This window comes from Rhagoletis pomonella, unplaced genomic scaffold, assembly GCF_013731165.1.
Source record: "Rhagoletis pomonella isolate Grant_MI unplaced genomic scaffold, Rhpom_1.0 Rhpom_scaffold_00001, whole genome shotgun sequence".
NCBI classification, from domain to species: domain Eukaryota; kingdom Metazoa; phylum Arthropoda; class Insecta; order Diptera; family Tephritidae; genus Rhagoletis; species Rhagoletis pomonella.
The window spans coordinates 43,935,882-43,952,538 of record NW_023458555.1 but is presented as its reverse complement, the minus strand read 5'-3'; the positions used below and the strand labels follow the sequence as shown (position 1 = coordinate 43,952,538).

At 39.3% G+C, this 16,657-nt stretch overlaps 1 long non-coding RNA gene across 6 annotated transcripts; it reads right to left on the bottom strand.

Moving 5' to 3' along the window:
- Nucleotides 1-795: 795 nt before the first annotated feature.
- Nucleotides 796-7,449, bottom strand: LOC118744537. Of its 6 annotated transcripts, none has more exons than XR_004993550.1 (5): nucleotides 7,097-7,449; nucleotides 6,868-7,025; nucleotides 5,831-6,736; nucleotides 1,193-5,762; nucleotides 796-1,038 (listed from the first exon to the last, which is right to left on the bottom strand). It is a non-coding gene; the product is annotated as an uncharacterized LOC118744537 (long non-coding RNA). The 6 variants fall into 6 exon arrangements; XR_004993551.1 differs by having other exon boundaries at nucleotides 6,868-7,001; XR_004993548.1 differs by having other exon boundaries at nucleotides 6,868-6,948.
- Nucleotides 7,450-16,657: the final 9,208 nt, after the last annotated feature.

The window sequence follows — 16,657 nt, the reverse complement described above, 5'->3', positions numbered from 1 at the left end:
TCCGATCATTTCTGATATGGAATCTTCAGAAAGTTTTAAAAAGCTTATCTCGCGATCCACAACACAAATCAAAGTACAAACTCGACCAAGCATGTTGAAGAGTGTGCGTACGCTAAATATTTATTACTTTTTATAGGGTGAATTAAATGCTTAAAATAATAGCTTGTGTAATGAATTAGCCAACTAGAAATGAAAATACATAGATAGTTGATCTTGTATTTCAAAAAAGAGACAGCCTCAAGTAAACACATCTTCAAAGACAAATAAGTGTATAGGAAAGATGATAGCTAGTTACGAATTTACATCACAATTGAATCTCGCAACCGCATTCGATTCCCCAATAAACTAATAAAACAAACAACTGCAGAAAAATTGATCGATTAAATTCTGAGCCAGAAGGGACACGCTCCCACCGCCGGCCAGCTGCGGGAAGACAGCAATGGGAATATACATTTATGTAAAGCGGATGGGCAGGCACAGTAGTTGCTGATCACCTATGTACGTACATATGTAAGTATGTACAGTAGGGTGATCCAAAAATACACGCGGGAAAAAGTTTAAAATGTTAATCCCCCCCAGCATTTTTCTAAAAGGAGGTCTTCTGTAGAAAAACAGAGTTTTCCGATCGAAAAGTATTGATTTTCAAGAAACGACGTTTTTCCCTACGACGAAAAAACGTTTTTCCCCATATAAAATACATTTAAAACTTTATTGGCTTTGAGGCAGTTCTAAATATAATTTTTTATTAAACAAAAAATATGGGTATTCTTTTATTCCATTTAGAAAAATCGTAGGAGGTAAGGCATTTTAACATTTTAAACTTGTTTATTTTGGACCACCCTAGTGTACATAGGCATCCAACTGTGAGTGGCGAGTGATGGAAAAGCTGCAGTCGCCACAACTGCTCCTGCTGGTGCGACGCTGTGACGAGTGGCAACAATTAGCGCAAGATTTTTTCCCGTCAATTTACAAGAGCTGATGGGGAGAAGTAACGGCGGAAGAATTATTGCTGGTGCAGCTCCGTGACTAATATATGACCTAAAAAAAATTAGAAGAAAGCAGCAATGCCGGCAACAGGAAAAGTAAGAATAGAAACAAGCTAAAGAAAGCTACACATGTGCTGAAAGTTTGAAGAATTCAAAATCCACCGCATGCATACATACATACATACGTGTTTGCATATTATGCTTACGGATCTTGTTGGTAGAGATTTTACTTCTTCAAAATCTGGAGTGACGATCAACAGACGGACGCTCAGAATGTACGCTAATTATAGATGAAAGGGTGGGAAAGCTGACAGGTTGGGTTGGATGAGGCAGTAGTATACAAACTGACCGCATGCCTGCTACATAAAATAAAAGCTAGATCTCCCGAGCGGGTGCAGTCTACTACGCTCGTGTGTGAACCACTGAATGAATGCGCGAATGACAATGACAGTGGGTGCGATCTGTCGGTTCTATGCGAAGACTCCAACGAAAATTAGATGTTTATTTTTAAGTCAGACACATCAATACCTCAGTGCAATAATTAATAAAAAATAAAGTGAAAAGGCCAAACATTCCGGCGATGACGACACTCAGCATTCTAAATTTACGTTGCGTTCAAGTGGCAGTCGGTCATAAGATGGGTGCGTTCGCGATCAACTCGAAGTAGTATAAGAAGAAGAAAATATACATACACAAAGTATATGAACTTATGTATGTGTGTGCCCTAGCATACAGCTGGCAAAAAGTATTTTCAAACTTGCGACGCCTTTTTTTAGTTTTTAAATTTGGTTTCTCCATGAATTTCAGTTAAACGTAATTTTTCATACCCTCAATACATGGCTCAACAAATGTACCGCAGCTGAGGTAGCATTCGGGCATTGATGTTGTCTGGTGCCTAGGTGCGCGCCATTGCCGTTGTTACTGCCGGTGGTGATGTCGTTGTCGAAGTGTGTGGAAGCTTTCTGCTGTTGTTTTTGTTTTTTATTATTTTTGCATCGTTATTGTTGCTCTCTGTTCGTTAAGCTGTTGGCTATACATACTTATGTTATATGAGTCGCAGTTGGGGAACAGTGGGCGATTCGGTTTTTCAGGTAGCTAAAAATATTTCCTGATCTCATCATATTAGTTACGTCTCTGTTTTAAATTAGATATTTTTAATCGTAAAAAGATATGCTACGTCAAACCAACGGGTACTATTTTGAAAAAGCATTCTATCTCATTCACATTTCATGACAAGACAGCCATACTATTTTCAGCCAACTCAGTTGACCCATATTGCTCCCGGTACACATTTTCTATTTTCGTAGATTTTTACCTACGATACTAAGTGCCTTTACAGATAATATTGTCGTCGTGTATTTATGGCGATATTCTTATTTATTGTTAATATTATTGTCCCAAATCGACTAAGCGATGAATGAATGTTCCGATCGGTTATTGGGATTAAGGATATCTTGCAAGAAAATGAGGTGTAAGTGATACTGAAAGGCTGCACCCACCGCTTGTGCAACCTGGAAATATTGCCGAAATTTGCTACTGAAAGCTCCACAACTTCCGCCACAAACCGTATTATTACATCACAATGACAAATCTTAGAGAAAGAAGCAAGCAGACACTCTTACATATAAAAAAGACAAATGTATCTTCAAAAGTTCCATTTGTTTCGAAAACAAACCTTGTATTAGCCCTACTTGCTTTTAGGGAATTCTTAAATGTTATTATTTTATTTACATAACCATATTAAAAAAGCAGTAAAAGTAATTCAAAGAAAATTCATAGCAAAGCTTTCTTCTTCATAGTTGGCAACCGTTTATTGGTTTGAGTCGAGACCAAAAACTTTCGTTGTTCATCACAAGTGCGGGCAGGTCCTTCTGCACTTCGTCCTTCCATTTAGTTCGTAAGCGCAATAGCTTTCGCTGTCCACCAATGGGTGCGTAGTCGAAAGATCTTTTCTCCGCTTACCCAATATCCCATCGTCCATATCTCTGCGCCATATAAAAGCACGGGCATGATGAGAGATTCGTTTGTTCGTCAGCAGGGCGCTTTTCTTTTAAATTGGCTACCGAGACCAAAGTAGCAACTGTTGGCAAGAGTTATTCTTCACTTTATCTCCAGGTTGGAATTTTAGGTAATGTTTATGCTGGATCCCAGGTAGACAAAATTCTTCGCTACTTCAGAGTTATGACTGTCATCACTGACGTGTGTCCTAATACGCGAAGACTTTGTATGTGTAACCAGCAAGTACTTTGTCTTGTCCTCGTTCACCGCTCTCTTATCTTCTTTTTCTAAGCTGCAGAGTGCTGCGCTGAATTACTGGGTTTCAGGTCAGGTTTTGCTATGTGTGGTGCCGCTGCGACCCGGATTGCCAGCTCTTATGACCTTTCCAGCACGAGAGTGAATCGCCTTTTATATAGAGCCTCGTTTGGTCTCTAACGGAGAGGTCCGTCCCGATTTTCCCGGAGCTGAAAGTTGGCTGACATACTAGGTCTGAAGCAACACTGAGTAAGTCAAATCATTTGGTTCCTGAAGGGCTTGGGTCTTTCAAGCAGTATTGCGTAAACTTCGGGATCTCCCTTCTTGTGAATTGGATAAGGTACCCTGAGATTCCAATCTTCGGGCGGCCGACCACCTCTTCGCCGCCGGAGCCGGTATACGGTCGGCTCCGGTAGTCACGATACTTTTAAGCCGCCTTATTGATGGCCTCCCCAGCCCCGGTATTGAAACCATTTGATTGCTGCCTTATTTTCTTATAGAATTTTCGAGCCGCATTCCTGTCTGCCAACATTTGAAACCCTTCGCATTCACGTCTTTCAGCCTCTGGTATATCTTTTGAATAAAGTTCTCTGCTATATCCTCATCCCCTGGTACCATTAACCTGTCGCCCGCATAGCTATTGGCTGCACGGTTGCTTTGTGTGCTGTATATTTCTCCGCAGCAGAAATACGATACTGTCCGGCAATAACAGTTCCTCTTGCGTGGGCGGTAGTATCCAACCACTTCCTCCGCAGCGGCACGAAGAGATTGGGAGATGGATTGCTACTGCTCATTTATATCACGTCAAAGAAGAGTTTCTTGCAGTACTGAGAGCCGATTGCGACATTTTTCGGCTATCCGTTGAACTGGATAGTCTCGACGTCGCGTTGCCTGACGAACGTTCTTCATTGGCGGACCTGGCGCGGGCGGGCCTTTCGCTTCAACTAATTGTCTATGGATGCTCCCCAATGCCTGACGAAGACATCTGTTGCAATTTAATTAATCAAACCTTGAGTAGATCATGGAATTATATCGCAGTATTTGGCTTTAGAAGCGAAAAGTCCTAATCGAACCAGAGTGGCACTGCACCACTGTACCTACATGCGATTACTTTGTCGCGCCACATCAACCAAACCACTTCAGCCGAGTCACACAGCATTGCGGTGCTAACGAAGCAGGCATTTGTTCCAACAGCCATCTAGTTAGGCTTACAGAAACGAGCGGTGTACATCGCCCAGCACCGCTGCAAATGCTGTAGCTTATACTTTGGCTCCGCCGACTCTATCGGACTAGCGTCAATTGCGGCTGTTGTCGTTGCCGCCATAGCCACAGTCGTTCCTGTTGCGCCGTTGCCGTTGACGTGCTGCTATTACTGTTGTTTGTCTGAACCATCGTTATTGCTCGATTGCCTGTTTGTTATTGTTGCAACCGGTGCTTTGTGTACTTTGAGTTTGTTCGAGGACGTTCCATCCACGATATAACGAATCGACGTACGAAAATGGGCGAATAAATACTTGTGTATATACTTAGTTCGTATGTAAGTATAAATACCCAATATGCCAAATGACTTCGTATCGACGTCAACTTTCTGGTGAACAATTTGTACGCCACCGTTCATCGTCGATGCCTCGCTGCTGAACTCGTCAGAAGATGAAAGGCACAGTTCGCCGGCGGCCTGTAAATAAGACACGTAGGCGAACCACTAAAAATGTATGCCATACTACAATTTTAAAACACATTTTTTTTTTTATATATTTTTGCCCGATCGGTTCAAATTTGTTTAATTTTATGTTTATAGGCTAGTAGGCAAAGAAAATTACATTATTCCACTTTTTACCCGAAGTTTCGCTAAACCTTTTCTAGCATCTTCAGGGGTATTGCTTATTTTCTCTGTTAAAACAAATATACAAGAACACAAAAAAAAAATTATTTCTTTTTAAAAAATTATTTAAATTAGTTCATTTTGTTCTTTTTTGTAGGTCCATATTTTTCAATGAATTTTAAGAATTAAAAAGCCATTTTTAAAAAGCCAATTTTAAATCCCGTTTATATAATTAGTATTTATAAAGAGTACAAGTTTAAACTGGCTCAAAACTCGAACTGATTTCGGAAAGTTTCTCAAGTTCAATAAGACGAGTTCACTATAACGCCGTCGAATTGATTCGAGCCCGTCTTCGTTCTGTGGCTAATTGGGTATGCATGTATTTATGTGTGTGTATGTGTGTGTCGCATTGCCATCGATGTGGTGTTGTGTGCCACGCGCGCCAAAGTGAAACTCGCAACGACTTAACAGCCCATGGCACCAGCAGCTACACCACCAACCAGCACAGGCTTAGCTGCCTTAGTTTGAAAATTTCCCTAATGCAATCAATAAATGCATAAAATGCCTAACTTCAAAACAAGCTTTTTGAGAAATAGTCCCTTTTATGTACATATATATGTAGGTGAAGCTCTGTTGCTGTTGTGAGAAACTATGAGGCTCATAAACCATCCGATTTTGCTGTCATTCTGGTGTCTAGGGACCTAAGAATGTAATGTAAAGAAGTTAACTGGAGGAGAGTGATATTTCCAAGAAATAAAGAGAGATTTACATTTTAGAGGCTCGTTCCGGAATCAAGCCGAACATTTTACTCTAGGTCACAAGAGATCTACAGGAGCTCAGTAGCACGCGGGGCATATAGATAACCGTTGGCTCTTTGGATCACGCTCATGTAGGCCGACGGAAGTAAAGAGGGACCCTCAACTAGCAAGGTGTCACTACCGTTACCTCTCACAATTGTTAGAAAAGGGCTATTCCTTGTTTATAAATGTAGTCTCGCAAACAATAGCCCTAGTGTTGGAATACGTATAAGTGCATATACATATGTAGATAAAAACTTGTCGTTAACCTCGTCTGTGAGGTATCTTATATAGTCAAGCATAACGCTTCTGTTGGAACAGTATTCTGCTCATTCATACCAAGTTCCAACTCTTGATGAGGTGGCCGCGGGCGATGTGAAGTACTTTATTAGATACGTAGAAATGCTCGGTATGGAAACTAGCGCCTTTCATCCATCCAACAGCGCTTCTCTGGATCTAGTCCATTCAAACAGCCTGACTGAACTAAAGCAGCAATACGGGAATCGAAGATGCGGCTTGGGAAATAGTTATTTCTTGTAAAGTCCTGTGCAAGCAAGCTTATCAAATCCTATTCGTTGGGTGATGAGCTTATTGCTGGAGGGCGCAGGACGTTTGGAGGTTGCGCTGCATGTCCCACGGTTCGTTTCTATAAATATTGCGAGAGGAACTAGCCTTTGGACTACCCGCTGTTGGTACTCTGGTTCTAATGTTGATAGTACCGATTGCATCTGTTGTGTGCCATTGCTGTAAACTTTAACTACCTTCCGAAAGCTTTGATAACTGCTTATGTCGGCCGTTTTCGCTTTCGGCTGAGACTGAGACTGAGGTAAACCAGGAACTTTCGGTGCCAGCAGTACCTATTACATCTTGATCCGGCCCTGAAAGTATAAAGGAAGGATTTTCGGTGAGATAGGCATATGAGATAACTTAGAGTAGAAACATATAAAATTTTAAAAATTTGTATCGTTCAATAGGATTTTTAAAAATTAAATGCGTAGATTTTCTATACTTCACTTCTGACTTTAGAACACAGTTTTTTCATCAGGCGTGGGCACCACCTTCTACAGCGAGCAGATCTTCTCCAAGAATTCTGTATATTTTGTAGATACGTATACATACATAGTTAAAGCTCTCTTCCCATTACTGTTTTACAATGAATTAAGGTAACTGAACTTTTAAGAACCAAACAAGCAATTAGATCATATTCTAACTTGACTTAAGAGCTTTCCTTTACTAACCAAAATCACTGAATTGTAGCTCTATGTTCGTAGTAAAGCGTATTTCGAATGCGAACCGAAGAACTAACAAAATTACTTAAAGCACACACAAAAGAAAAGAAGAAAAAAATTAAATGAAACCAACCAAAAATAAAATAAAAACCAAGTGGAGAGAGGGGAATTAATAAAATCGACAAAAATTACGACAAGCAACGTCGACTATGAGTACTACGCCACAACGAGAAGGAAAACAAGAAACTCCGCACAAGCAAAAGTTGTGCCGCGCCAAGCCAAGCCAGGCCAGACCGGGCTACATCGCAACGAATCGCAATGAACTGAAGCGAGTTGACTTGAATTGGTGCTAGTGCTGCTGAGTTGAATGGTGTGCGCTCGTTTGCTAGCTATGGTTGGCTGTCTGGTTGCTTAACTGGCAACGGTCGGATAGACGGACGACCGACGGGCCGACCTGAAATGATGATAACAGTAGAGTACGAAAGGCAAAACAGGGTAAATGGCAGGCGACAGTCGATCGATGTAGGGACGTGTGGGACGTCGGGCTGAAGGTAAAGCATGCGATGGTAACGTCAATGTCGACTAAAACCTCTAAAGCAGCAGAAAACACATGCACACATGCATACATACATATTCGTGTATGTACTAGTGATACAAGCACAAAACAAGCAACTAAAATTTATAATAAAAGCGGCTATAGCAGCAACATCGGTTAAATTAATGACAGCAAAAAACAACAGTAACAACGACAACAGCAAAAGTGGTAAATATCAGCACAGCAGTAAAACCAGCAACTACCCAACGAACGACTGTAGAAATACATATCAAATACAGTGGACCTGATTTGAAATTAAGTAAAGGAAATTTAATGGATTATACCTACCTTTAAGGGTATACATAAGAACAAGTAAAGAAATCTAATGGTGATATCGGCCCCTATTATGGTTCACAATTCAACTTAGTTGAGTTGTATCTGAGACAACTCAGCTTGTACACAACTAAACTAATTATTGCTATTGCCGTTCACAACTGTTTTCAATTGAGTGTAGCCATTGAAAAAGTCGGAAATTCGATACAAATTTTGTTATTTTCATAATATTATGTTATTTTAGTGATATTAAAACTATTATTGCTAAAAGCAAAAAAATGGTGATCAGTTACGAATTATGTTTTACCGATGAGCCCGAGGATGCTAGTGCTAGACAACTAACAGACAACTCGTTTTCAAAGTTGAGTTGAGTTTTGTACCACAATTAAAGAAACGAACACCAAAGCAAAGGCAAAATTTTTCGGTAGAAACGAAATCAAAATTAGCTCAGGCGAAGTCGAAAATGAAATCCCTGGAGCACGTTTAAAGATAGTTGATTCATCTATTAGAAAACAACCGTTATATTGCAAGCAGGGGTGGTTTTACCCCAATTTCAAACATCTTCGATAGTATGTTCAGTTTGCCTTAGAGCCGTTTTTTCAAGTAGGGTTTAAAATTTATCTGGCGTTATGTGGTTATAAGTAGACGGAGCCACGACAATTTACCGGTTACCGATATATATACAAGTAATTATAATTGGGGCTACGCCCATTGTTCCAACGTTTATAATATTCTTTTTTTTCACCAAAATGTCCTTCTAAATACCAGTTTTGAGTGAATACGCTTCGTAGTTACTGAAATATCGCAGCTTTCGTATTTCCACCAAATACCGTTATATGGGAAGTGGGCGTGGTTACAGTCCGATTTCGCCCATTTTCAATACCATCCGTTCCACTCTGAAAAGCAGTACACGTACCAAGTATCGTTAAGATATCTAAATTTTTACCCGAGTTATAGTGTGCACAGACGGACGGACAGACAGTAAAGACCGGTTCACATAGAACTTTCGCGTTGGCTTTGGCGTTGGCGTTGGTTTGACCGAACGCACGTTAAAGTATGCTTGCTACAATGAACGCTTGGCAGCGAATGCTTTGGGCACTAAATTAACCTAATAACGCCAAATAAATTAACATTTCATATCAATAATTGCATTGATAACGATATTTCTTGCTCGCATTTGTTTAAAAGGAAACATATTTCACATAATTTTATTTATTTTGCAACTGTTGACAAACAACGCACACGAAAATTTGAGAGTTGGCCATATTTCTACTTCGTGTTGGCATTGGAATTCATGTATTCATAGTCAGCTGTTGAAGCGACGCCAACGCCAAAGCATTAATCTCTGGTTAACACTAATTCTGAGTTAAACATCGTTATCGACGCTACCGTCTCCATGCATATGTTACCGGCCAAACCCGATCTTAGGACAAACTAGTTTTGCCTAGGCTAAACCAGATTAGGGGACACCGTATTTTTGTGCAGAACACCTTCCCGCGGTGGCGGGCTTCGGCCGCACTTCAAAAAAATAACCCTCATCAGTCCAACTCCAGCTACGCAGTCCACAATATTGTTGCGTCCAGCGCGGAAACAAGATATAGTAGATCTAGTTAGAACTAGTTTAGCTTAAGAAAAACTAGTTTGTCGTAAGATTGGGTTTGGCCGGTAACACATATATCATAGAGTCCGTAATGTCGATAACGATGTTCAACTAGGAGTTAGTGTTAACCAAACTTGGTGAAGGTGGCCCTTAGCCGCTTTCAGGACTATTTTTTGCGCAATCACCGTCCAATCTCTCTCCCTGTATACGTGTACCTCAGTTAGTAGTGGTAGCTACTTCTCCAACCTAGCCAATAGCTAAAGCTTAACTTGTGTAAGTTTTTCCAATAGTTAATAGTTTAGTTCTTATTTCACTATGAGCTAACCTACTTAGTTATAAGACTTCCGGATGTTTAGAGCTGCAAAACTATCGATGGATGGACTATTCGATATTTCCGATAGCTTTTGGCCTCACCATTCGATAGTATCGAAACTATCGGTATGAGAAAAAATATGCTATCCTTACTACGGCACTATTTATATTAAATATGGTAATATAAGTAGAAAAAAACAGAAATGTTAGTTTTAATCAACGTTTTAGTGTGCTTTATTATAAATAATAAAATAAGTTATTTTAAGCAACAAAAAAACGCGTTCCAAGTGTAAATTTTAAACAATTTACTAAAACAAGGAAAATTCGAAGTTTTCGAGTCATCAAAATATTTAGTTTTTTAATTAGATTTCTCAGAAAAATTTTGAGTATACGCTTTTGTAGTCCATTAAGTTTTAGTAAAAAAATGCAAGTTTGAAGTGGCTAGGGCTTATTGTGGATTTTTGGCAATTCTTTGCTTCATCGATAGTGGTGTCAAATTGATACTATCGATAGTGTCATCGATAGTTTTGCAGCTCTACGGATGATGAATAGCTAATGTCATAAAACGGTTCAGACTACAGAAAGATGATGTTTCCACTATCAGTTGGCTGTTTTTTATATCGCATATGTAAGTACATCAACCGAATTTTAACTGCTAATATACAAATATTGAACCCAATATACATACATATGTTTTGGTTTTTTTCTATTCGCGTATCCTTGGTATTTCTTGGACACTAGTTAGTGAGCGTAAATCTATTGCATGAAATTTCTTACAAATGTGAAGATATTCTATTCTAGAAAGTACATACTAATCGCTACTGAATAAGTTCTCATTGGTTCGACACATATACCAACCCTTTTTAAGATAACACTGCACAAATGATGTGCCCACAGTGAAGAGTGCAGACACGGTGGAGAGAAGACAGAAGGTGGCGCCGATGGCAATACCGCTAATCGGCACTCAATGAATTTGACAGAATCAGCTGTTTTGCTGACTTCACAGTCGAGATGACAGCAGTAGTGATGTGCTGAGTCAATACCTTTAAGTATCCATTACTCTCTATACTCGGTACCGAAACATTTAGGTTTCGAATAAAAGCGCACATATGCCAAAAATATGGAAAAACGGTTCAGGGGAGACTCGCCTACCAAAGCCCGAATGTAGGAACCAATAGAGCTTTTAATACTGATTCAAATGAAAGACGTATAGATGTCATTTCGAGGCCATAATACAGTGAAACTCTCACTTGTTTGAAGCGTTTTTGTTTCAGCTGAATCGGACGATATCATTTTTGTAGGCAGATTCTGTAACCAGTTAGCGACAGATTAGTTAGCGACAATTTTCGAAGCGGTATCGGTTTTGTTAACGTATGATATGAAATATTTTTACGTCAACAAGTGCGATATCGATCCGAAGCTTGTCGCTAACTGGTTACAGAATCTCCCCCCTGAAAGACTTCTTCATCCGTCCATTACTCTCGGTACTCGGTACCGAAACATTTAGGTTTCGAATAAAAGCGCACATATGACAAAAATATGGAAAAAACGGTTCAGGGGAGACTCGCCTATCAAAGCCCGAATGTAGGAACCAATAGAGCTTTTAATACTGATTCAAATGAAAGATGTATATATATCGGTTCGAGGCCATAATACAGAGAAACTCTTACTTGTTTGAAGCTGAATCGGACGATATCATTTTTGTAGGCAGATTCTGTAACCAGTTAGAGACAGATTAGTTAGCAACAATTTTCAAATCGGTATCGGTTTTGTTGTCGCTAACTGGTTACAGAAGCAGTTTTATTTGCCGCTCTCAGTTGTCAACTCTACGGTGACGTCACGCCAAAATTACTCTCACGAATTCTGCTGCAATCGGCGATATCTTGTATTCTATCATTCTTGGAGTGCAGACATTGTGCACGATCCAGAAAATAAAGGTCGCGCCATTCGCGGACCGCTAACCCTCTCTTCGTCGATTTGACAGCATCCACCCAATCGCTGACGTCATAAAATACTTTTGTTTACATTCACTGTTGCCAACTTGATGCTTTTCGCACCAAATTTAGTGGGTATTCAAAACGCGAAAATTTTTGAGTTTTGTGCTTGGTGCGTTTTTGGTGCTTTTGTTTTTAGTTTGAAGACACCAAATTAGAAAATCTTAAAAAAATTGAAGCAAAATTTATAGCAATCGTAAGTGTGGTAAGCAATTTTACAAAAATTTAAACAAAATCATGGCACAGTGACAATCATAAGTGACAAAGAAATATGTGGCAGCACCTTCAACCATGCCAGAAGAAATCGACCGTTGTGCAAGAAACATTGATTTTTGAATCGGCATCCTTACAATAAAATTATGTATTCATATAAAGTCCATTAAATACACCAATAAAAATTTGGTGCTTTTTCAAAGTCAAAACTTGGCAACACTGCCTTTTGGTCGATGCTTCCTCTTTTTCTTGTCGAGTTCGTCTTGTTCTCTCATTCTGGTATTTTTTGACGTCACGGCCAGTTGCTCTCAGCTCGATTGGCGCAATCTTGTATTCTATCATTCTTGGACATTGTGGATATTGAAAGCTTTCTTTGTTAACTAGTGGATGGATTTACAGCGGCGTTGGGGAAAGAGAGCTTTTACTCTGCTAGCGCCCATACAAAATGTATAGAAAGCTTAAAGGAGCTTTGCCCGCGGGCAAGGCAGTGCCCATCAGTGATTTACAGCGATGCGCAGGGAGAGCTTTTACGCTGCATACGATTATACAAAACGTATAGAAAGCTTAAAATAGCGTGCCCTCGAGCAAGGCAGTGCCCATCACCGATTTACAAAAAAAACTTTGAAGTACTTTATTATCAAATGTTCACAATAACCGTCAGATTCAGAGTTTAGGAAACAGAGAAGTCAGTATTATTTATGTCTATTCTTCTTCGATTGAAGGTGTGTATCCTGATTTTGCCATAGAAATAGAAGGGGGTTCACAGTTTCGCCTTTCTTTTCCCCGTAAAGAAGTACATAGCCAACCCCTGATTAGAGGCGCAAAATACTAAATTGGTTGTCATTACGCGGTCCAAGGACTGAACCGAGCCCAGCCTAACTGTATTAAGTATAAGAGATATCTCATTCTACGAGGCACGACAGCATCGTCCTAGGAATCCGACCGCCATCCATCCACATCGATTAAACGGAATAGCCGAGAAAAACGTGTGCACTTTAGCAAATCTTCGCCTTTCAATAAATTAAACAGCGTTAAAACTCATAAGTGACTTTCCCAGACAATACTTCTAGATGTAGAATCAGCTGAAACCAAGCTTAAGCTAGCTTAGCCATGCCAAATTCCCTTGTCTACGCTCCTAGTCTTAATAAAATACTGGGATACGTTTTAAGTCAAATACACTTTTTAAATTAACACGGTAGAGATGGAAAGTTACCACGCAAGCTTTGACCCGACTATGGCAGAAAAAGGAGAGTTGATCTGCTAAATAGGCCTAAGGTACAAGCTGCTGCTTGGTTGACAGCAAGGAAACAGTACTTCACTTCCTGTACGAATGCTCAGGCCGGGAAATAGGAAATAGCGCGTTGCGTATCCTACCTATAGAAATCGAATACATAAATAAATACTTTGATTGTTGAATAAGAAGCAGAAATAAAACATTACCACTACGGTTCATATCTACTTGATGATCTTTTAAATTTCTTGCATTCTGCCGAAAGCTGTAAAGTGGCTAAAACTGAACTTATACAAACCCACTTTATCAGGCCTACTGAGAATTATATTTTTCTTAAGTAGTTCATCTGGATTTCAACTTGACCGAAGTAAACTTTTACGTTGTTGATGTAACGCAGAAGCTGGTAAATATTGTGGAGGAAATTTCTCTTAAACATGGCTAGATGAAAATAAATTTGGGAATTTGGATCGCAATTTTAAAAATTTATGTAAATCTCACCATCATTTCAAAAGATAAATAATAGTATGGCAGAGAGATAGCTTGGTTCATAGCCTTTCTATTGATACTTCATTTTTGTAATTGGAACAAAAAAAGTGACCTCGGGACGCACCACAGCCAACTTGACAACCCTCACATCGTAAACACTTAAATGCGTCAACATGTAGACTTAGGACGTTTATTCGGTCTCAGGTACGCCGTGTCTAAAGATTGGATCACATGCAATATGCAATTTAATAACACTATTATATCCTCACAATGTCCCACAGTAGCAGTAGTTTTGCACTGCAGTACTGAACCGAATATACTCATATTTAAAAGCAAAGTTCGGTTCGGTCCGGTCCAATCCGCTTCCCACACAGCTCTACCCACTGCAGCAGTCACCAAGCAACCCAACAATCACTCAACCGTATGCGCCAGCCAGTCCGGCCAGTTCAACACTTTGCAAGGCAGGAAGATTACTCGTAGCAAGCAGAGGGTTAGCTCAGCAAACTGCCAGTAGCCGGCAGCGAGGGCGCATTAAAGTCATAGCAGTAAAGTTGAAATGTTTTCTTCTTCTGCTGCTGCTTAGTTTTTTCCAGTGCAACGAAAATAAAAGAAAGTTCACTTAAGTATTTTTACAGTGTTCACATTTCGATGAATTTATGAGCGAAGAATTATCAGATGAACTTCTAAGGAAGTGAATGTGGATGAGTATGAGTATAGTAAATATTTGTACATACTAGAGTAGCTCTGCTAAAAATTTTAGAATTTTGGTTATTTATAAAATAATAAATAAATGAGAATACCCAAAGGCAAACAATTTCTAACCACTGAATATGAGGGAACTTCAGACTCAATTACGAAAGATTCAGGATCCTGACGACTGATGATCCAATCACTTCTCTGTGGTTTACTCCTTCAATATTAAGGTGAGCGGCGGGTTGCATCTTTTATATTTTAAAGACTGCAGTCAAAGGAGAATCTCCCTATACTTCAAAATCGTCTATGTGTAGAGAAGGAAAACTCTTATTTTACGGACGCTTTCTACATATGAATGGCCCTTTAAAGTTATCTGCACCACCAATAGATCCTACTTAATGAATTTTTCTATCATTTGTATGTATGTAGGTATATTGGCTAACCTTTAGGTTTTCAATTTGTTGAAGTATATTGATCCTACCAAAAAATATGAATATCGGTTCCACTGTCTCTCCACACTCAGCAAAGCACAAATGTTAAGACGAACATGAACCGTAAAGTGAGTTGAATGTGCAGTGAGCGAATGTGGGAAGGAATATGAATCCATGAAAGAACGAACAAGTCAGCAGTGAGTTGGCCTGAAATATTCCCCATTTCATGCGATAAAGGAAATACCATTCTGCTATACTGATTGCTACGAAAATACATTTTATGGAGCCACAGTCAGCTCGCCGGCACCAGCAAAAGCACCACTAGCGACGATGGCGGTGAATAAAGCGGATGATGATACCAATTGCTAGAGTACAGAGTTGTTGCCTACAGTCAGAGTGTCAATGTTGGTGTCGGTGTCGGTGCGCTACAGTCAAAGCAAAATTCGAGCTAAGCATAGCAGAGAATAGCTCCATGCAGCTATCATGGCTTGGCGCGCCAAGGCACACTCAATGCATGAACTAACTGGCTGGCTGGCTGACTGACTGGTTGGAGCAGCTGCGAATAGGTCGCGCCGCATAGTGTTGGCGTTGAGGCGGATGAGACTCGTAGTATCAGCGGGTAGAGGTGGAGAAGTAGGATGGAAAACGAAGCATTTTTGTATAGAATTTTGTTTTCGTTTCGTTGTACCCATTTTCAGTAGATGAAATGTTGATGGCGATAGCTCGTTCGTTGGTCGGACGTTTGTACGGTCGGTCTGTCTGTCGATCTGTTGCTCAGTCGCTAGCAGTCTTGTGTGCTTCACACAGTGTTGCCACTTCGGCCTTTTTCAGATTAAATTTAGTTTTTTTTTTTAATGCATTTAGCCTCCAAATAAGTGATTTAGCTTTTAGCCTTTTTTAGGCTTTTTCTTAATTTCATTTGGCTTTTTCTAGTATTTTTTCTTTTTTCTTACTAAAGTTCTTTCGTGAATCAATATTTAGAAAATAATATTTATATCATGAAAAAATGTGTTATGCTAACTCTAAAAATAGTAATAGATAAATAGATATCACAGAAAAATTTGTTTATCGTAACTCTGAAAATAGTAAGCACAAAAAGTTATCGACTATCGTAAAGCGCAAACCGGTTTGCGTATCACTATTAGTTGGTATTTTTTAACTGAGTGGCGTCGGAAAAGGGCTGTGCTTTGTGCTCCGAATTTTTTAATTTTAACCTCCACCAACTGATAGGTAAATTTCAGTAGATCTCAAATTGTATTGTCCCTTTTAATGGTTTTTTTTGTTAAAGATATTTGACGAAGCGATCGGTGGAAGAAATTTCGCATGGAAGTAGCTCCAGTGATTCTGATTGTGAAATACATTCAAAAGTGTATATGTATGTACATGATACAAGTATTTACAGGTAAAACCGTTCGCTGAATCCATATTTTTTGTTTATATTTTGAAGTTTGTCTACTTTATAAAATTGAAATTTTTAGAGCAACTACAACGCTAAAAGTAAATCCTTTAAATTTTTGTTATGGTTATGTACATATAAAGATTTATGCGAAATTGTTATGTTTGAAACTCAATAAATTTGAAAAAGAAAGCAAAAAATAATTTTTTGTTTTTAGCTTTTTTTTTAGCTCGCAAAAAAAAATAATTGCCTTTTTTAGCCTTTTTTGGGGGACAATCTAGCTTTTTTCTTCAAAAACTTCTGGCAACACTGGCTTCACAGCTTTTATGGCGCAGTAGTATATGTA